This window comes from Dipteris shenzhenensis, chromosome 11, assembly GCF_047967505.1.
Source record: "Dipteris shenzhenensis isolate YYH24624 ecotype China chromosome 11, Dip_SZ_1.0, whole genome shotgun sequence".
Taxonomy (NCBI): domain Eukaryota; kingdom Viridiplantae; phylum Streptophyta; class Polypodiopsida; order Gleicheniales; family Dipteridaceae; genus Dipteris; species Dipteris shenzhenensis.
The window spans coordinates 27,844,363-27,866,995 of NC_141606.1; positions in this window are offsets into that span (position 1 = coordinate 27,844,363).

The window sequence follows — 22,633 nt, forward strand, 5'->3', positions numbered from 1 at the left end:
GCCACTGTATTATCTCACAACTACCAACTTTGTGCAGTAGTTAGCTACCAAAATATACTTATTGCTAGTATACCTAGCCGAAGGTTTGATCAGACCCATGAAATCGAGTCCTCATTCTTCGAATGGACCCAAAGGTAAGATAGGTTGATGTGGCATCTAATCTACATCTCTTGGTCCGCCAACTCTTTGACATGGTAAACAACTTTTAGCAAATTGGTGTGCATCTTTCAACATTGTAGGCCACCACAAACCTGCCTGCAATATCTTTTTTCTAGTAATATCACAAAAAAAGTGACCTCCTGAATCTCTAGTGTGTGCTTCCATCGTGTGCTTCCATCAGGACTGCTTTCCTTTCATGATCTAGCACACATCTTTGGATAATCTGATCAATGCCTCTCCTATATAAAACTCCAGCTTCTATCACAAAAAATGGTCTACTCTACAATAGAAATTTCTTCTTCTGATCTCTTGACAGTGACTGAGGTACCATCCCCTCCATTAGAAAAAGAAGCATTCTATCATACCAATCCTACCCACCATCTAGGTTGATAGAAAACAAATGTGCATCAGGTAAATCATCCTAAATTCCCAAATGTTCCTCACCATTTATCAATCGGCTTAAATAATTTGCAACAACATGTTGATTACCGGGTGTATGAACAATGTCATAATCTATTCTTGGAGGAGTAATATTCATTAGTCAGTCTTGCAAACAATTGTGGTCTATTTACCAAATAAATGAGCACTTGATGATCCACATGTAAGATCACTTTATTCCCTAATAAATAGTGTCTGAATTTTTTGAGAGCATAAACCATTCCCAATGCCTCCCTCTGAGTAACACTATAATTTTGCTCTGCTTTTGCCAATCTTCTATTGGCATAATGTATGAGATGAAACCACCCTTAAACAAAATTTTGCATTAACACTGCACCGATGGCCACATCTGAAGCATCGAAAAAAATATGAAATGGTAACTTCCAGTTAGGTTGTTTAAGAATTGGTTCCACAACTAACATCTTCTTTAACAAAACAAAAGCCTTTTGCTACTGCTCCTCCCATCTATAAGCTTCTCCCTTCCTGGTAAGTTTTGTAGATGGTGCACAAACATGCAAAAATCTGCTATGCAATTTTATCTGCCCAACAAAGCATGACAATTGCTTAAGAGTTCTTGGTGTAGGAGCATTTTGAATAACTTACACATTCCATGGGTCTATGGCCATGCCTTCTTTAGAGATTATATGACCTAACAACATTAGGGGAGAATTGGGGTCTCAAAAGGGCCTCATAAGGAATAGATTAGGGAATGCTTAGTGGGCTAATGCAAGGGGCTTGGAGGGTCCCAAAGAGGCCTAACTAGCCCAACCTAGGTGGGTTAAGCCCACATTTGAGCCCACCTCTCCTCCCATCAATGAGGGGAGGGGGCCACTTTTTGAAATTTGAATTTCAAATTTTGAATCTCCCTCCCTTCCCCCCCCTCTCTCTCTCCCTCGCTCCCTCCCTCTCCCTGCCCCTCCTCCCTCCCTCCTCCCTCCCTCCCTCCCTCCAGCTCCCTCCCTCATCCTCCCTCTCCCTCTCCCTCCCTCCCCCTCCCTCCTCCTCTCCCCTCCTCTATCTTGCTCCTCCTGCTCCCTCCTCCCTCCTTCCTCTCCCCTCCTTCTTCAACCACCAAAGCTCCCTCTCCTCTGCTCCTCCCTCCTACAAAATCTCTCCCCTCCTCCTCCCTTCTGCAATAGCTCCTTCCCTCCCTTATATACCTATCGCCCTACACTCCTCCTCCTCTTCCTCTTGCCCCGATCTGCTTCTCCTCCTCCTTCTTCCTTGCTACCTATCCCTCTCACTGCTCCATCTTTGCCAGCTCTCCCCTACATTTTAGCCTGCATCACTGATACCTCTCTTTGAGTACTCATGGCACCATTCGAGGACATATCCAATAAGTACCATGTGAACCTACAACTGGAGGTAGAATATGCAAGCACACATCATTTGGGATATAGTGGAACTCCTCAAAGTGTGCTCCATAGTCTTTGATTGCAAGGGAAGAAGCATCTTGACCCTTGGGTGGATGGAAACTTGTATCCTTTAGACCCTGCCACCCAAAAGAGTCCTCCTTTTCATACAGTGCATGATGTTGTTCGGTTTGTTGGAAATGGACATGCTGGATTGCTCGGTTATTGCAATCGATTAAACCATTCTTAGACACTGGCTATGCAAGCAAGCGAGGTGCCGAGAGACCAAGCAGAAGAACTTGCACATTTGGGAAATATTACTATTGTGGCAATGCATAATAGTATGCAAGATCTCCAATTGGAAAACAAGGAACTTAGTGACAAAGCACGTGCACTAGACTTGGAGCACCAAGAATTGGAAGAATCAATCCAGAAGCTTGCTAAAAGCAAAAAAGATTTGGAAAGGTCTATCTACGGCCAAGTTCAACGTGCTATGGAGAAGGAATGAGAGGGTTCATCGCTATTCAACCGGTCTACGTGGAAGATCCCACGTAAGTTACTTATGTCTTACCCTATAGAAGTTGATAGAATGAGTACAAAAGTTGAAGGGAACACCTTTGGGACTGAATGAGAGGAAAAGACAATTGCAATCTATGGATGCATTGTCAACCAATAGTGGTGCTCGAAAGAGGAGAATACGGGCTGCAAGGTTAGTTCCCCAAATTTTCAATGAAATTTCTTACTTCATATGTTCTAAGAAGTTTAATAAAGCCAAGTGATGTCATTGAAGTGTTGAAGGATCCTAGACAAAAAGGGCTATGTGAACAAGTTGCTAGAGAGGTAATGAAGGACTTCAAGGGCCTCGTGCAAGCAAAGGAGGTGCTTGGAGCTTGTGATGCTACTGGTGTAAGTCGTGAAGCTTACAACTCTATTTTTAAAATTTTCAAGTCTGCTATGGAGGAAAAGTATAAGATATCTACAATGCCATTGCCAACACCGTGGTCTGTAAGGCTTGCACATCAAGAAACAAACCAATGTGCTAGAGAAAAGCTTGGAGGTTACCATTGTGTAAGTGGCACAATGACTTGGAAGAGTAAAAAGAAATTTGGCATCCAAACATTTGAGATGAATGCTTTTAATAATGTTTACGTGGATGTAGAGAATTTGTAGACAGCCATGGTCAAATTAAATGGGATGAGAGAAGAAGGTAAGAAAAATTCCCTCTTCGAATTCAACTTTATTTCTTCTCATTTCTATATCCTAATTGTATTTCTCTTTCATTGTATAGATGGCAAGCTAGTATTTGTTATAGGGATGAAGCTCAGTTGGTAAAAGAGCACAAGCTAGAGAGGGTGAGCATTTGTATTATGAACAATGCCTTGCGTTTTGCTCAAGGGGATGAGGAAGTTGAGTAGGGTTTCTTAGTCCAATCTGAGGACATATGGTGGCTTGCAGCCTTTGAGACCCCAAAGGAGTGCCACGAGACATTGAAGTGGGTTTTGGAGAGAACTAGCATCCCATCGATTATTCGAAGACAAGAGGCAGGGGCATAGCATTCACACCCAAACGGTCTGAAGTGGGAGATAGATGGCTTCTTGCTGCTGTAAGCCTCATGTGGTGTTTTACCTTTGAGTGCCTTTGTATAGCTGCGATTAAGGATGTAAACCGTAGTATTGACAGCCTTAGCCCAAAAGTGGCTTGGCAATCTAGCACCTTTCAACATACACCTCCCCATCTCCACTCTGGTCCGCATTCAACATTCAACCTCTGAATTTTGCTGAGGCGTATATGGTGTCGTCATTTGTCACTTGATTCCTTTGCTCTTGCAAAAATCTCCAAACTCTATGGAAACAAACTCACCACCATCATCCGATCTGATTTTCTTCACTTTTCTTCCTATTTCATTTTCAACAAGCTGTAGCCATTCTTTAAATTTACCAAAAGTTTGAGCCTTTTTGTGAAGAAAGTACACCCACATCTTCCTACTATAGTCGTCAACAATCAATAAAAAATAGGAAGATCTCCCCAAGGCTTGTGTAGGCATCTTGTCGCACAAGTCAACATGCACCAACTCTAGAAGAGCGTTTTCTCTATTCTTGCTTTATTGTGGGAATGCCTTTCTCTGTTGCTTGCCCATCATGCAAGCTTCACATGGTTCTTTGATTTCTGCGACTGCAGGTAAGTGAGCAACCATACCTTGTTTCTGCATCTCCTTCAGCACTACAAATCTGATGTGGCCGAATCTTTCATCCCAAAGTCTGCTTGTGCCCACTCCAGCAATGGCTGTAAGAGCACTTGGCTCATACAGGTTGTTCCTCCGTACTCCTATGCCAACAAGATTGCCTGCACTATCCAGAATTTTTGCTCCTTTCTTGTTGAACCTCACCTCATGGTTAAGGTCAGTTATGGAAGGAACTGATAGCAAATTTCTCTTGATTTGTGGAACATACAGCACATTAGATAGTTTCTTGACATCTCCATTTATATAAATGAATGAAACCGTACTTGTACCCTCAACAAGACATTTTGCATTATTAAAAACTGTCACATTGATGGGTTCCTGTAGAGGCTACATGGAACAATATAGACCCTTCTTGCAGGTCATGTGATGGGAGGCACCACTATCCAACACCCATGAATCAGTGGTTGAAGCTTCTTGAACTGAGGAACACTCTTTCTCAATGGCCAAAAATAGATCCAACTCTACTTCCGTTGTGTTAGTTGTCTCTTTCCCCTTATCTGTCTTCTTTAGGATACCATTCTTTTCATCTGCTTTCTTGACCCGACAATCTGCAATCATATGGCCCTTCTTCTTGCATTAGAAGCATTCTCTCTGAAACTTCTTCTTGCTACCCTTCTTTTTGTCACCACTAGTAGAGGACTCACCTTTGGTGGAGGAACCACCTTTGCCTTTCGTAGTGGCAGAGAAAGCAACATCCCCATTACTGCCTTCGTCTCGAGATTTAAGCCTCAATTCCTCCTCTATAAGCAAAGCACATAACTCGTCAAATGACAATGGTTGGGGTCTCACCTAAGTGTCAAGCGCTATTACCAGCCATCAAACCTTGGTGGACATATCCGGAGACACAGCTGCGAGCTAGCTCTTCAGTAGTCTTTTGTATCCTAGCACTAGCCATCTGGTCACGCAGATTTTTGATTCGGGTTATGAACACCTCCACTGTCTCTCCTTCATTAAACTTCTCAGCTGCGAGCTGATTCTCCAGGTTCTCGATCCTTGTCTGATTCCGTGTCTCATACTGACTCTTCAATATGTTCTAGGCCACAGCTACCTTAGATGTATGCTAAATCAAGGTCAAAACACTACAAGTAGTACTTGTAACTAGGGCACACAGAGCATCTACATTCCTGCGTTTCCAAGCTCATAGAAGGTTGGCATTAGGAGGTATCGTACTCCTCGGATTTGCTGGGTCAGGGGTTCCTTGTGGTTCTGGGTAAGTCCCCAGTACTATCTCCAGAAGCTAATATGAATCCAAAATAGCAGTAATTTTAAACTTCCATAGAGTGTAGTTCATACCATCTAGCTCGCCTTCAATGAAGGCTGGTGGGCGAATTCTCAATGCCTGGATTGTTGGTGTAGCAGTAGTTGTTGAACTCGAGCCGCTTCCTGTTGCCATCACTGCGTATGCTATTGAAGCCCTCGCCTCTCTTATATTCTTTGATCCTTAGAGCCACTTGGGCTCTGATACCATGTTAAATTACATAGCGCAGCGGAACAAAAATTAAACAAAGAATAGAGAGTACACAGCAAACTGGAGAGGAACAAACTTTTCCTTCAATACTATGTAGTACAGATGATGGCTCCATCCACCTGTGCACTCCCACAGTGGAGCTTAGATGGCGATCTAGACAGATACTAGGTGAAGAGCTACTAGCTGGAAGATCTAATCTGATTTGAATTGATTTGATACAATGGACTAGGGAGGTCGCCTCTTTATAGCTATGAGGGCGGTATTCGGATCAACATAGTTGGTGGAATCGACCAATCGACCTACTTAGTGGAGCCAACCAGTCAACCTAGTCGATGGAACCGACTAGTCATCCATGGAATATTCAAGGAATATTTCCTATACCGTCACCTCGGGGGCTCTCGCACAATCACCTTTCTACCATCAACAGTCTCATTGATAGACCTCATTTGACATGCAAGAAGTCAGGATCCATCTAGTGTCTCGGGCTCACACATGGCTTTTCCTCATATGGGGGCCTTACAACTTGAGCACCTTGGACCACTGGTGGTTACCAGGAGGATGGGGCATTGAGCATATCTAACATGATTGAACCATACTATGGTATAGAATGGAATATCCAAGGCACAATGGTTCGAGCACTTCAATAGCATGAGTGAAGGAGATGGCCTGAGGCAAGGTGTCACCCTTGATATTTCTCTTCAAAGATAGAAGTCAAGGAGACCATGCCCTCTGCTACAAGAGGAGTTAGACTGATATACGCAGAGTTGATATATCTTTATATCCCACCGAAGCGCTACCACAGTGCCAAGTTTCGGCTATTAAAAATTTTTTTTAACAGGTGCAGATGCAAAATGGAATGCTTGTATTTCACCCACTCTCAGAAGATGCAAAAGGGAAGTCTACAGTGGGAAAATGGCATCCTTTCTTGCAACCAAAGTGCAGCCCTTGATCATCACAAAAAGGATCCTAAGTGGGACCCCATTCTACCAATTCCATTGGAGCAAGTACACGTGTGTACTTTGCATGCTGAATTGTGTATACTTGATAAGTTACTCTATCCCCATCTAGATTATGCTTGGAATTTGAGGCCATAGGAAGTATTTGCACAATGCATTACAAAAGCTGAAGAACTACTCTCACTAATGGGACTTCATGGAGGCAATGTGAAGCTTAAGCAGGACAAGAAACAATGAGGAAATACACAAAATATTCCTGCTAAAGTGTCCATGAGTGGAGGAAAGGCAAGGAGGTTCTTGTCCAACCACAATGCTGATAAAGAAAAACACTCAAAGCACCCTAGGTTGGGAGTACTGGAAAGCTTTGTGTGAGTGCACTACAAATCAAGCTTCACATCCATGAATTGCTACTTTGAGAGCAAAACTGTGGACAAAGCTTGATGCATTTATAAAGTATCTTAGACAAGGTCAAATAGATGAGCTTTATTATGAGAGATTCAGGATAGCATTGGGAGAATTCATATCATTGATGGTAGAAGCATGGGGGGAGTCACATATTACACATTACATGGTAATCCTCCTTAGGTTAAAATTTTTTGCTTTAAATTTGAGTCAGTTTATGTTTCTAATACGATGCTTTTCTTTATAGCATATTCTTTACACACATGCACCATGGTTTGTGGAGCAATGGGGCCCTCTATCCATTTGGAATACTCAAGGAATGGAGAAATTGCACTATAGAGCAAAGGCAACATACTTCAAGTATACAAGGCATGGGGATGGTGTCGCGCGAAGCAATGCACTACACAAAATGCTCGACTAGTTTTGTAGATGTCTAGAGGCCAGGACTCTCAAGCACGATAAGGTAGAGGTCTCAAGTTTCACAAAAGTGGTTCAACATGTCAAGAAGATAAGGAGATGTGTTGCTTGGAAGTCTTTAATGGGGAGCCAAGGGGTTGCGCTTTGGTTGCAACATAGAGTTAGATAGGGGAGGTGTTGCGTCTTAAGAGAACCCCAAATGTAAAATGTTTGATGAATAAAGTTAACACTATTTTGAGTCAATTATAGATTCCAAAATTCACAAATTTGTTTGAAATTTTCATAATTGCATGTGCGACATGGCAAGGCGGAGGGGTGAGTGGGTTGGGAGGGAGAGTGGTGAAGATTGAGTATTATCAAACTGGTGACAAAAGACCGGGGGGGAGGGGGTGCACTTAAAAAACCCTAATTTAAAAGAAAAACCTTAAAGTGCTTTAAAATAGACTATATAAAGCACTTGAAAACGCTAAAATCCCTCATTTCAATGGTACGAGTTAAACAAACTGCTAGACCACTGGACACCGTTTAGATGCTACCCGCTCTCCTCCCCACAACTCCATGGCCTTCGAACACACTGCAAGCCCCAGTGGCCAAGAGGGTAATGATCAGTAGGGATCTGAAGACGGTTCTCATCATTAGGAGTCCTAGCAACATGAGTCCCCACCATCTGACTCTCATGGGGGATCCCAAGGATCTCAGCATCATGAGGAATCCTAGCATGATGAAGGATCCAAGCACGATTAGGGATCCTCTCAGTCCTTCCACACAACTAACCGTGGAATTAGAGAGGTCTCCCAAGAGGGACAAAAGAGTCTAATCAATCCTGATCAACTTCCCCTCCCTCCTCCATGGGGTCCTGGCATGGAGCATCTAGACCAACAAGGGGAGCAAGAAAGGCAAAGCGAGGAGATGGAGAGATTAAAGGGGCCACAACAAGAGGAAGTATTTGGTGGGATCATAGATATAATGAACCTTGGCCCCAATCCTCCAGCCACGCAGACTGCATGGAAGAGCACCATCAACCACCTTGAGATTGTCACATATGAGGAGCCTGTAGTACAAACTGAGCAAAAGCCTTAGCCTACTGTCTCACAGCCTCATCCAAAGGGAAAGAGACCAAGGATAAAGAAGACCCCTAGGCATGATAGCCACCTCAAAGGACCCACTAGACATAGGAAGGGGAGTCTAAAGAGGAGGTTGCAAGGGAGGAGAGGTGAAAGAAGTTCAAAGCAGACAAGCGTCCATGGAGCCATGTCCAAAGGCTAGTGCAGGGTCCCCCAAAGATTAAGAGGTGCAAAAAATCAAGTGTGAAGGCACTTCAAGAGATCTGCAAGTTCCAAACCACTGTGAACAATCTCATTCCCCGTGCACCATTCCAGTGTGTTGTATGTGAAATAGCATAGCATTACAAGGATGATGTGTGTTTCACTTCAGGTGCTATGGGAGCAATTCAACGAAGCAGATGACAGTAGGTATTTTTGAAGATGCGAACTTATGTGCTATCCATGCCAAAAGAGTAACAGTGATGGACAAGGACCTTGCACTTGCCAAGCACATCTGCTCCGATCCCTCCCTTAGGTGCTAGATGTTGTTTAGGTTCATTTGGTGTAATCTGAATCATTTTGTAAATCTCTACCCTTTGAGGCCAATGAATAAAAGATATTTTTATGTTCTACTACTATTCCCATGTTATTATACATGTTATGTGATGCTTTCCATCAGTTTATTCAAGTTCAGTGTGAATTTGAGTGGTCAAATGATGTTTTTTTAGCATGGCGCAGAAGGAAAAAGTGTTCGGCATCGTGCGGGGAGCTCAAAAATGTCAAAACCTACTATGGCGTGTATGGAGCCTATTTGACTTGGGCGCATGATGCCGAACACTTCTTGGTCAAACAGGCTCCATACGTGCCATAACGGGTTTTGAATTTCTAAGATCTCCAAGTCAAACAACATATGCACCATAGTGGGTTTTGACTTTTTTAAGCTTCTTGCACGATGCCGAACACTTTCCCCTTCTGCACCATGGTGAGATTCTTACTAGATTTCTCAAAAATGACCATTATAGTGCAAAAATTTATCTGATAGCATGCTTTTGAATAGAATAGTGAATGAAAATATTAATGCCAACAACAATTAAAGTTACAAAATACAATGATAGTATAAAATAAATTTTGTAAAAGAACACAAAATGGGACATTGTATAAAAAGTATATTTGTATTCGTATAAAATAAAAGTTCTATACAATAAGGCTTCATAGCCTTTCTCTCTTCTCTAAAACACTAAGAACATCGGGCTTTGAATTCCCAAATACACTCCTAGCTCTAAACGTAGTAGATAGAGAGTCAACGCTATTGTCATTTGTTGGCCACGGACATGGCTACTGTTGTCAATGCCATACCTTGAAAATTGGTTCCAAAAGCATTGAGGGTAGCCATGCAGTTCACCAAAATGACCTTGTCAGCATTGCGATTGATGTTAGCATGACCAATCACTTGTGACAAGGCCTTGCACTTCAGGAGGTCATCAGTGCCATGTGGAGAAAACTTTTTGTGGATAACCACAAAGTGCCCTTTTGCTTGGCCAAGGTAATGTGCCAGTGAGTGATCTCGGTTGAAGCTACTACAAACAAGGCATTGCCAAGATGAGAATAGGTTGACCTCAAATGCCTCTTGCAATAATCCAACATTACATTAGAATTCTGTTAAAGAAAAATTATACCAAGAGAGAAGAAATTTAAAGCTCATAGTTTCTTAACACTATAGAGTTGTCATGCTCAATCCCTTTCTCTTTGTTAATGAGGATGGATCTAGAGGCCTCCTACTGTCCGGAGTGAGATGTGGAGGCTTCTTCTCGACTCCGCATGCTAGGAGCTCATCAGTGTCCACCTCCCTAAACCCTAGGGGTGTGAACTGGGCTTGAAAGCGATCAAAATGCTTCACGAACTTGGGTTCTTGATTGAACAAGTACTTCAAATAATTAATTAGGACCCATCTTTTTGTAGACTCATCAAGTTGATATGCAAAACTCGTGATGTGGTCTTGCATGTACTTGATGAGGTCTTCAAAATCATCTTGGGCTCCCAAGTGTTGAGATATCAAGCTCTACCCCTGATACATCTCCTGGATGACTATCATTTATGTCACCGCCTATGTTAGTTGTACTCGTGGTGTAGTTAGACTACCACGTATGTTTTTGGTTTGGGTTCACATATGAACCACGTATTCTAGGATTTGTCATATAGGGTATTTCCCTCTTCTATTGTATTGTTGTTGTGTGCAAAAGTGAAGAAAGGCTTCACCCTCCAACCTTGTGTCCTCTCTCTTTTGTGTGTTGTGAAGAAAGCTGAACTTGAGTCTCCTATCTCTCTCCCTTATTCTTTACATGGTATCAGAGCCTTGTTCGTGGTAAGGAGCTCAAGAAAGCAAGCCAAGTTTGTGGTGTCCTGGTAAAAGGACCAGTGTTGCTTTCCTATTTCGAGTTTGGGAGCAAATCTCTGCAAGTAGCACAGCCAGAAGTGCAAGAGTGCACTGTTTCAGATTGAGAGGCCCTTCGCGGTGTGGCGAGAGCCCGTTTTGAGGCCGTTTCGGGGCCCGTTTTGAAGGCGGAAGTTCTTCGCAGGCACTCAGAAAAAGGCCCTGTTTTTGCTGTGCGACCACCGCACGGCTAGTCGGTAGAAAGGTGCCACAGAAATTACATCGTATGCCTGTGTGCAGAGATATTGGGAGTTGCAGATTCATGCCTGTTGCCTGTTGATGCAAAATCGTCACTAGGAAGTGACTGTGTGGTGAAATACCACTTTCGTCAGTGTTGCAGATCTGCCCCTGTGAGGCTTTTTGCAGAAGTTTTGCTATCTGCCCTTGTGAGGCATTTGCTGTGTTTACAGGTTGTTGTTGCAATTCATGATTTGTAAAATGTTTGAGAATCTGTCTACCATTGTCAGTGAGAAGCTTGACAAGAACAACTTCCAAGCATGGAAGTTTAGGATGACAAACTTCCTTATGGGAAAGGGAGTTTGGGATTACATCAGTGGTGAAACTGCAGAACCAGTTTTGGGTACTGCTCCCACTCCTACTGAATTGAAGGCCTTTAAAGAATGGCATGAAAAAGCCAGAAAATGCCTGTATTGGCTGTCTGTTAGCATTTCAGATTCTATGATTATGCATATACAGGATCTAGAGACGCCTAAGGAGGCATGGGATACATTGGTGAAGCTGTATAGCACAAATACCAAAGCACGAAAGATGCAGCTAAAGCAGGAGTTGCACAATGTGCAAAGGAAAAATCTGAATATAAATGAGTATTCCTTGAAGGTGAAAGGCCTTGCAGATTCTCTTGCCTCCATTGAAGCACCTGTTGATGATGAGAACTTAGTGTCCGTGACCTTGAATGGTCTTGGGAAAGATTATGCACAGTTTCGGACATCCATTGGAGTCCGTGAAACATTTCCTGATTTTCAGGAACTTATTGCTCTCTTGCTGAGTGAAGAGCAAAGGAATGGTGGTTCAGCCACCTCAACTTCTCAAGAGACTGCTTCTACTCGAATACAGGTAGAGGCAGAGGTAGAGGAAGAGGCCGTTTTGGTGGCCGTGCAGGAAATCAGAACCAACAGCAACAACAGGAAAACCAGTCCTATGGAGGAGGACGTGGTAGTTCTAGAGGCAGGGGGAGCCAAAGAGGCCGTGGTTCATGGCAAAGGAACTAGCAAGTAAATAGCAGCACAGAATGCTATTATTGTGGAAAGCCTAGACACAAGGAGAATACATGCTATAAAAAGCAGAATGACATCAAAAGTGGGAAGTTGCAGCAAAGCAACTATGCATCATCAAGTGGGCATGGTGACGACAGAAATGAGCACCTTTTTGTGATGCAGCATATGGTTAACTCCATGTCAGGAGATGCTACAGCTTGCAATGATGTTTGGTATGTTGATTCAGGTGCCTCTAACCACATGACCAGTCATGGTGAGTGGTTTCATGATGTTAGAAATTTGGATAAGCCAGGTTATGTTGAAACAGGTGATGATACTGCGCACCCAATTACGCAGGTTGGTAAAGTGCCATTGGCTATGCAGGATGGCAAAACGAAGTACTTGGCAGATGTACTTCATGTTCTAAAAATCACTAAGAACCTGGTTTCAGTTGGCCAGATGGTTGAGCAAGGTCTGCAGGTTAGATTTAATCCTGATGGATGCTTTGTTGAGGACTTGAAAAATAAGTACCGCTTGGTTGCGAAAGGCAACAAAAATGGCAGAATGTTCACCTTGGATGTTGATATGCCTGAGGTGAAAGCTGCTATGTTTGCGCATGGGAGAGGTGTCATAGCAGATATTGAGATATGGCACAAGCGCATTGGGCACGTGAATATACAAAGGCTGAAATCTATGCAAACGAAAAACATTGTTGCAGGTTTGCCTAAATTCAGAGTTGAGGGAATGCAAAAGGTATGTGAAGCATGCCAAATGGGTAAGCAGGCCAAACATGCATTTCCCAAAAATGCTAAGGTGAGTAGAAGACCTTTGGAAGTGATCCATTCAGATGTTTGGACAACCAAAGCTGCTTCTATTGGTGGATGCCATTATTATGTGACGTTTATTGATGACTACACTAGGAAGGTGTGGATTTATTTTATGAAGCACAAAAGTGAAGTGTTCAGCCATTTCAAGGCTTTTAAGGCCATGGTTGAAAAAGAGAAAGGTGTGCATATTAAAGTGCTAAGATCTGATGGAGGGGGAGAGTACTTTTCAGAAGAATTTTGTGAATATCTGAAAGAACAGGGAATTCAAAGGAAGTACTCATGCAGGTCTACCCCTCAGCAGAATGGGGTTGCAGAAAGGAAGAACAGGCATATTGCAGAAGTAGGACGGGCGATCCTAAATGAGAAAAACATGCCTGATTATTTTTGGGCTGAAGCAGTAGCAACTGCAGTTTATATTATGAACAGAACCCCCACTGCAGCTGTCCATGGCATGACGCCTGAAGAAATGTATACAGGCCAAAAACCAGGTATTTCTCACTTGAAGGTATTTGGTTGCATAGCTTATGTTCATGTTCCTGATGAGAAGAGAACAAAGTTGGATCCAAAGGCAGAAAAATGCATCTTTATTGGATATGCTCTGCACCAGAAAGGGTATCGCTGTTATAACCCTTCCACTCGCAAAATGCAAGTGAGCAGAGATGTTGTTTTTGATGAAATGAGCAGCTGGTATGCACCAACTGTTATGGTAGGAGATGCAGATGCAGGAAATGGGAATGCTGCAATAAATGCAGAGTAGCAATCTCAAGCCTTGAGTGGACCCAGAGAGTCCTCTACTAGTGGATCTAATACATGGACAGGGAGATTGAGATCTAGTGAATCGTCACATGGCAGTCCTGATAGTGTTGTGCAGGTATCACATAAGGGAAAAGAAAAAGTGGACCATGCTCCAGTGTTTGATGTGTCTGCTGGTAGCTCTCATGTTGATGGAGAGCCAAGCGGCTCTGAAATGAGCCTTGATGAGGAACTTGGGATTCCTTCTGTTGTTACACCTGGTGCAAGGAAAAGCAGGCATGATTTAAAGACTCCTACAACTGATCCAGTTGTACGGAGGTCCACTCGTATTAAGTATCCAGTTGACAGGCTGAGATATGATGGGTATACAGCACATCACTATGCTTATATGGTCAAGGTTCTAGAGGAGCCAGAGCCCACATGTTTTGAGGATGCAGCAGGGCATAAAAATTGGGAAGCAGCTATGGATGAAGAGATGGCTGCCTTGGATGCAAACCACACTTGGGATTTGATGCCTTTGCCTCATGATAAGAAGGCTATTGGCTGCAAGTGGGTTTACAAAGTAAAGCACAATGCTGATGGGTCTGTTAGCAGGTACAAGGCAAGATTGGTTGCCAAAGGTTTTGCGCAGACATATGGAATTGACTATGAGGAAACTTTCAGCCCAGTTGCAAGGATGGCAACCGTGAGAGCAGTAATTGCTATGGCTGCTGCAAAGGGATGGTCTTTGCATCAGATGGATGTGAAAAATGCCTTCTTGCATGGTGATTTGCAGGAAGAGGTTTATATGATGCAGCCAGAAGATGCAGCCAGAAGGTTATGAGGATAATTCACACCCCGATTTTGTACGCAGGTTGCGCAAAGCCTTGTATGGCTTAAAACAGGCGCCGAGGGCATGGTCAGACAAGATAGGGCAATATCTTGTCACTATTGGATTTCAGATTTCCAATTCAGATTTTTCACTTTATGTGAAAAGGACAAACAGAGGGATTGTGCTTGTAGTCATCTATGTTGATGACTTAATTATTACAGGTGATAGTGATGCAGACATTAATGAAGTGAAGCTGCTGTTGAAGCAGAAATTTGAGATGAAGGATTTGGGAGAGCTGCGTTACTTCTTGGGCATTGAGGTTATTAGATCCCCGAGTGGGATATGGCTGTTGCAAAGGCAATACGGTTTGCACATGCTGTCCAAATATGGGATGACAGGCTGTAAGCCTATCTCTGTTCCATTGGAGCAGAATGTGAAGCTCAATGCAGAGTTAGGTGAGCTTCTTGAAGATATTACTATGTACAGGCGCATAGTAGGTAGCTTGATTTACATGACTATAACCAGACCAGATTTGAGCTATGCTATGGGGCTAGTGAGTCAGTTTATGCAGGCACTGAGGAAGCCACATTTGGATGCGGCTAGGCGCATACTGCGGTATGTGAAGTCCACATTGCATTATGGACTATTTTATGAAGCTGGGTGTGCATTACAGGTACATGGATACACAGATGCTGACTGGGCTGGTAGTGTCTCAGACAGGAGATCTACTAGTGGTTTTATGTTTTCCCTTGGGAGTGGTGCCATCAATTGGAGCAGCAAGAAGCAGCCAACAGTTGCCTTGTCGAGCACAGAGGCTGAGTACAGGGGTGCAGCAATGGCTGCATGTGAGGTAGCTTGGTTACGGAAGCTACTTGCAGATATGGGACAGTCAGTTCATGCAGCAGTTGTCATTCATTGTGACAACATTAGCAGCATCATGCTTGCTAATAACCCAGTTTATCATGCTAGAACGAAGCACATTGAGGTGCATTATCACTTTGTGAGAGAGAAGGTTCTAGCTGGTGAGATTGATCTTGTCTATGTCAGCACTGAGGAGCAGGTGGCTGATATCTTTATGAAGGCATTGGGTACCGAGAAGCTTCGCAGATTTAGGAGCTTGCTTGGTGTATGTGAGATGAGCTTGAGGGGGAGTGTTGAGATATCAAGCTCTACCCCCGATACATCTCCTGGATGACTATCATTTATGTCACCGCCTATGTTAGTTGTACTCGTGGTGTAGTTAGACTACCACGTATATTTTTGGTTTGGGTTCACATATGAACCACGTATTCTAGGATTTGACATATAGGGTATTTCCCTCTTCTATTGTATTGTTGTTGTGTGCAAAAGTGAAGAAAGGCTTCACCCTCCAACCTTGTGTCCTCTCTCTTTTGTGTGTTGTGAAGAAAGCTGAACTTGAGTCTCCTATCTCTCTCCCTTATTCTTTACACCAAGTAGGTGCCTAGGACATCTATGCTCTTATCAAGGACTGGAAATAACTCCTCCTCTCTATCAACTAATGGAGTATGGGAGATGAAATTGTGGAAGGCAGACCTAGCAGAATCCATGGTAGTTTGGTAGCTAGGAGAACTATGGCTATGATAGTGAAACTTCAAACAACACTTCTAATTCGGTATTCATTCTCTTACAAAATTAATCTCCCAATTGCTCTCGAGTTGGTCTATGAGGGGCGGCTAGCCTCTGGTTCAAATTGCAAAATTTTTGGGCGTAGTCTTCTACCAACAGATCCTTATGTTTCAACTACCTTTGAGAATTGCTCCTAGTGTTTTCTTTTGCCGAAACAGTGCAAGAAAAGCTTGCTTGAAAGCCTCATAATTTGCAAAATGTCCCATGCCATACTAAATCAACCAACTCATCGCCTTCCCCACCAAAGTGGTTGCCAACTGTAACTTCTTCATGGCGTCATCAAGCTGTCCTTCGAAACCACTTGCTACCCATCAGGTCTCAAATTTCCCAATGTGACTATCAAGGTCTTGTTTTTTTTTGCCACTGAATTTAGTAGAGCAAACTCTGGGGTTCTGCATGTTGACTATAGGGATGATCGGAACAACTGGTGGTATTATCCTTGGATGGTCGGGGTGGAAGTGGATCATACAACTGCCTTTGGGTTCCTACATACAGTTGAAATGTTGCATGATAACCATAGGTTGCACGAATGAAAGCTTCTGAAGGAGATCATTAATTATGAAGGCCTCTAGGATTTTCTACATCATCATATTCAGAACTTCCACTTGAACTGGTAGAAAGTTCTTCCTCTGATGCTATGTAGCCAAGAACCCAATCTTCGTCCTCCAAACTTCCCTTGATTTCATTCACACCTTGTTGGAATTCGGATGCTTCTCTGATCTCTTCATGACCTTGTGCCAGCTCCCTTAGAACCTCTTCAGAGGCACTTGTTTGACCTCTAGTTCAAGCGCTGGTGGTGAAGTAAGGACGGCCAATTTATCGAGGATATGTCTTAGGTTTTTCTACGTTAAATGACATCCGCTACCAATTCCTCCATGAACATGGTATAAGAATTCTCAAAAACCTGTTGCGTATGCAACAACTTCAAAAAGCCATCTCTTGCATTAAATCTTTTTTCCCACAAATTTACCTCTTCACCTCAATCTCTCACAACCTATTGTCACAAATTTCTCTCAAACTCCCAGCCTATTGGCCACGAACCTAAACCCTAAATGCTAAATCCTAAATCCCAAAATTTGCCATCTTTAGCCATGGACTATTAGATGCAACTCAATCCACAATTTTGCCTTCGACAATTTCATGTATCCTCTACTGAAAATTACTAATCATCTGTCGAAAATTTTGAATTTTTAATTGAATTCTTCCGCGTGCACTCTTAACATTTGACATTTGTTGGATGGACTTGAGCGCTTGAACATTGCCTCACAAGACTTGGATTTGTCATTGTAGACGTTGAACACTCCTTCTTTGATTTTGGTGATGCCTCCCTATGCTTCACAGCATGCAAATTGTTTGCACAATGCTTGCACAGAAAATCCATGCGTGCTCTTCACGCATCTCTCACAATCCAAGTGCCCAATTTATTTGCAGGATCACTAGTGTAATAGGTAGAGACTTATCCAAAGAAACTACTTATTGAAATAAACAGACTATCATTGAAAGCACAATAAAAACATCCAAGAATTGACATTTCAATTTTGAATTCAGAACAATTGAAGATTGTAATGAGTAATATTGATTGATATTCATTTCATTATTGGTGAAAACTCAATACATCAGATAGGAAAAATAGTCAAAACTAGACAAAATAGAGATTTATGGATAGAGAATGCTTCCTCATTCGGAACTCCCAAACTTTTGAATTGATAACAACATAGAACAGAGAATGACTATATTGTCTATATGACAGTTCTAACCACTAGCATACATGATTTAAAAGCGGTTGCTTATAACTACCCTACTAAGGTTTTGCATATGCTTTTTATTACTTATGAAAATAGATATAGTCCACAAGTATCCAAGTGGTATTTGTCCACATCTACCTAGCATGATAGACACATTGTGCCTAAGCATTTGAAGAAGGGCATGCTTGTCTTACTTTACACTACTAAGTTGGGGCCTATCAAAACCAATTTTAAGCTGAGCTGGAATGGACCTTATCGGCTAGTGGAAGTTTTTGACAATGGGACAATTCAACTCACGGATTTAGAAGGCAATGTGTTCTCCAAGTTGTACAATGGAAGCTAAGTAAAGCCATACCGAGCAATGAGTTCTTCAGACAAACAACACTTGAAGACAGATGACTTGGTTGATAATGCATTGGTGAATTTTCCAAAAGATGACATGCCAACTAGTTGTTTGGTCATGGTGGCCTGAATGCATCATACTCTGCCACATGGCATGATTAACGTTAAAGGCCTATTAATAAAAAATCATGATGTTGCAGCGATGGAGACTCATGCAACCATTGATTTGACAAAAACCATAGTCGCAAATTTGGATCAACTACATTTGGTTAGGACTCTATTGTTCAACCTCACTTGCAAATTCAGTATACCTCTTTGTTGTTGTCATCTTCATTGTCTTTAACAATCCTCTCATTTTTCTTGCTTACCATAGCTACCAAGTCTTCGTCATCCTTTTTGAGCCCTCTACCTCTATTGCATCCATCTACCTCTATTACCTAGCGCTTGCGCCAGCCACCCTTTGAAGTCCTCTTTTTGTATCTACATTATCTTCATCTTATCATGGAGGGCATAGAATGACACAATCGATAGAATTGCCAAAGGAGCTCTTGAATTTCACCCTCGCACTCGATGGAAGATTTATCTAGTGAAGGTCTCACAGGCATCCTAGAGGTCAATCCTAGACTAAAGTTTGTGTAGCTACCCTCGAAGGAGATCTACGATGAAGAGTTGGTGGATGAGTTCCTCGACTCCTATGATGGGGAATACCATAGTCTCATCATCAATGAGATCCATATCTAGATCACCTTGGTCTTATTGAACAGAGCCTTTAGGTTGAAGTAGCGTAATACCTCAGGGGTACCTAATCAGCAAGGCTAGGGATGAGAGTTTGGAGACCACCTGTTGATTCCTATCCGAGTTCATCGGATCGAAGAAGAGTGCAGGGTATGTGTCAAGGTAGTATGTGGCTCAAGTGGTCACTACAATGGAGGACCAGGTGATGGTAGATTGGTTCAACATCTTCGAGAAAGCATTCAAGAACTAGCTCCGAGTGGTAAATTGGAGCCAGACCCACTGCAAACATTAGGGGAGATTTGGGGTCTCAAAAGGACCTCGAATTAATGTTTCCTAATTTCAAGGGATTAGTGAGAAATTTGAGGTGTACCAATGAGAGTGCTCCTTTTTGTGGGGTAATGCCATGTTGAGGTGGAGGGTGGGCAAACAAAAAAATTTAAGGACGGGAGACCTCTAACCCATGGTCTTCAATCCTAGCCCTTGATGAAATCTCTATCCAAGGGATACATTCAAATTTGAGGCAGAGCACTCCCAACCATTAGATGAAGGGGTAGATCTAAGGGACATGATCAAAAGATATAGAGATCAATTTCCACCCTTGATTAAAAAAAGATCTAATGGAGGAGATGAGAGGAGAAACGTGCTTCAATCAAGGCCATAGATAAAGATCTACATCCAAGGGAGGAGATGATGGTGATAGGCACTAGAATATGGCCCCTTGATCTAAGAGGGAGATCTAGGAAGGAGATAAGGCAAGGAGGTGCTAGAATCCATCCCCTTCATCTAAGATGGAGATCTAGGGAGGAGAAAAGGCAAGGAGGCGCTTGAATCCAAGCCCTTCATCCAAGATGGAGATCTAGGGAGGAGAAAAGGCAACGAGGCACTTGAATCCGAGCCCTAGATCTAAGATGGAGATTTAGGGATGTTGTACTCCAGGAATATGGGCGGCCAAAAGGAGCATTAATGATGGCATTCATGAGCTTTGACTTGATCTAGGCCCTCTATTAGGCACCTCATTGTGAGCCCTCCATCATGATCCTAATCAAGGGCCCATCTTGAAAGGCCTCTCCATCCTAGCCCTCCATTATGCACCTACATCTTAGCCATCCATCTTGATCTGCTCATCAATGGCTCTAATTCAAACCCTCCTCCACACATCTTAGCCTTTGATCTTAATTTAGATCAAGGGCACACATTGGCAGTCACCTAAGCCCTCTTAATGAGGCCTATCCTAGGCTAAAATTTAATCAATGCTAAGGGGCCCTTAGCCCATGGGCTACCATAGTGGGTTCATTTCTAATTAGCTTAATCCTACTCTTAATCATTTCCTTACGAGGCCCTTTGGAGACCCCATTTCTCCCCTAATGCTCGGCCAACATCTTTGCATGCTACACCACCGTCTAATGTTGAGATGGGTGCCTTGGCCAGGTGCACTGTCTCTTTCGCGTGGAGCAGGGAAGTCGAGAGCATAGCACGATGAATAGGAACCAGGCAACCAAGGTGGACAGCCTCAAGACGAGCAAGGGATGGGTAACTAGGAAGAACATGCTGACTAGGAAACATAGCAAATGAACAAGTTGGGGATGAGCAAGAGCAAGAAGAGCAGCTTATCAGACAGCATGAGGGTGAAAAGACCCAAGGGCTAGAGGGAAAAAGTGTTGAGGACACCTCTGAAAACAAGATAACCTGGAGGGGAACAGTGCAGAGGGCACCTTTGAGGGACCAAAGCACAACATTCCAGAGGGGAACAACCAGTAGAGCACCTTCAAGGACAATGAAATGGAGGAGGGAGAGAGGAAATTAGAGCAAGACAATGACTTCATGCCCCTGGGAGCAGAGGGAAGTTCGAGTAGCTGATGCCATGCCTTTGGAAAAGGCTGAGCAAAAGGAAAGTGGCTCATCACTGGCACCACTTACTCTACCTCCACCTCCTTCGCCTCTTCAAAGCCTCGCCCAAGTGGAGCCCTTTAGCCTGTCCTTACAAAGAATGATCATCAGGATTGGCGAGAGCTAGTGGTGGCACGTACTTAAGGAAAACATGGTGCATGTAGCACAAGCCCTAATTTTTTTTGGCCAATCATTGGATGCCTCCCTAGGTACTAGAGCACAACCTTTTTTTACAAATGTAATACTGGGAGTAGGTAACGATCTTTGAGAAGCACATTGCCAAACTACACCGAGCTAAGGAGGATTTGTCAGCAGAGTGCAAGCCACTACAAGCCCTATAGCTGGAGGGAAAAACCGCGGTGTATGACGAGTTGATTTTGTCCCACTCGCAATTGCAGTAGGCTGACAATGAGTTGAAGACGGGCTTTGGTAACCTACAATACGACGTGGACAGCTTGAAGGAAATCTCAAGAAAGGCCCAAGAAAATGTTATAACCATTGCTAGGAAGAATGTAATGCTGCAACATGCCCTGTGCTGCTTGCAAAAAAAAACCTCGGAGGATTGACAGGAGCAGGTACTTCGGACTCAACTCGAGGTTGTGGAGGAGTAAGAGAATGTGCACCTATGGGAGGCTAGTGTGGAGAGTCAGGCATTGAAGGAGGAGTATACATGACTAAAGGCTAGGCTCCTTCAAGTACCTAGCGAGCACCCAGATGAGCTACCTTGTCGATAGCCACTAGATAATGATGGCATAGATGGCTAGGCTGGTGCGTGTGGCCTCTCCAATCTGAGGGAGCAGGTGGGCACCTCGAGACAACACTCCACTGAAGGGGGACATGCCTCACAAACAAAGGTGGCAGAAGGGATCTCCACGCAAACGCTCCTAATGTTACAATTAGTAGGCCGAGTGGAGAGTATTGAGTAAGCTACCCAGACCAACTGCAGTTTTGAAGATGCATACCAATGCAAGTCAATTTTTTTGTAAACACAACGGTGTAGGGGTGTAGATGGAGCAAACAGTAGAGGCCAAGGGCCATTTTGCCATTAGAGGGTCTCCCCATTGAAGTTCCAACCATGAAAGTTTTATGCCGCGCATTCTAGGTCAAGAGAAGATGCCTATTCACCACCGGGATTCAAATATATCAATAGACCAAAGAGATAGAGATGTTTTCTCCCCCCCATTCTATGCATCAAGGCATTTTGGAACCTATGTAGTTAGTAGTCTCGGTGTACGATCGAGCAATAAGGGCGTTCAATCGTTTTGTCAAGGAGCACGCTCGACGAAAACATAACATCTTTAAAACCGAGCGCAGGTTGATTCCCTAGGGCGCCAAATCCCTTTAGTAAGAAAAGCTATCAAAATCTTGAGTATGACATGAATTTAACAATATGCTATGAGTAGAAATTATTCAAATTAACATGGTAATGTTCTACACTAAAAGAGCTTGAAATATGTCTTTACACCTTGAAATTTGGGTAACACATGAAAAAGTTACATTAATTTGAAAGAAGCCTGGGTTTTCATATTTTAGTGTATTTGTTATTTTACCCCCCCTCATCCAAAAGAACCCCCCCCCTTGGGCCTCACATATTTTGAAAAATATGTACAAATCTAAAAATCTCCCGTCATCACACGGTTCTCCTACAGTAGCTAACCCTGACCTCTAATAATTTTATATGTTGGCATCTTTTCTGCACCCAAGCCCGCTCACCTCTATCAGAGCAAGCATCTTCCTCGAGGAGAGCACCGGGTTGGGCTCTCA